The sequence below is a fragment of the Odontomachus brunneus genome, unplaced genomic scaffold (genome assembly GCF_010583005.1).
Source record: "Odontomachus brunneus isolate Ranch 3 - 2012 unplaced genomic scaffold, Obru_v1 Obru_scaffold_033, whole genome shotgun sequence".
Lineage (NCBI taxonomy): Eukaryota > Metazoa > Arthropoda > Insecta > Hymenoptera > Formicidae > Odontomachus > Odontomachus brunneus.
In genome coordinates, this window is record NW_022639483.1 from 2,362,284 (window position 1) to 2,362,498 (window position 215).

The following is a 215-nucleotide window of genomic DNA, read 5'->3' on the forward strand; positions in this document are numbered from 1 at the left end:
GATGATTGCTCGCGGGCCTATCCTGTAGGCCAGAGAGGTGGGCCGTTTGGCATACTGAAATGAGTAGCTCCGTGTGTGCGTCCGTGTACGTGTACGTTCTTCCATTTTCTTCGCCGATCGCTGCGAGCCTTATGTCCCGCCTGTCGCATCGCGCGTTCTAATTTGTTCAACTATTTTAATTAATATCTCGAAATTTTACGTGGTTGTTTGAAAAA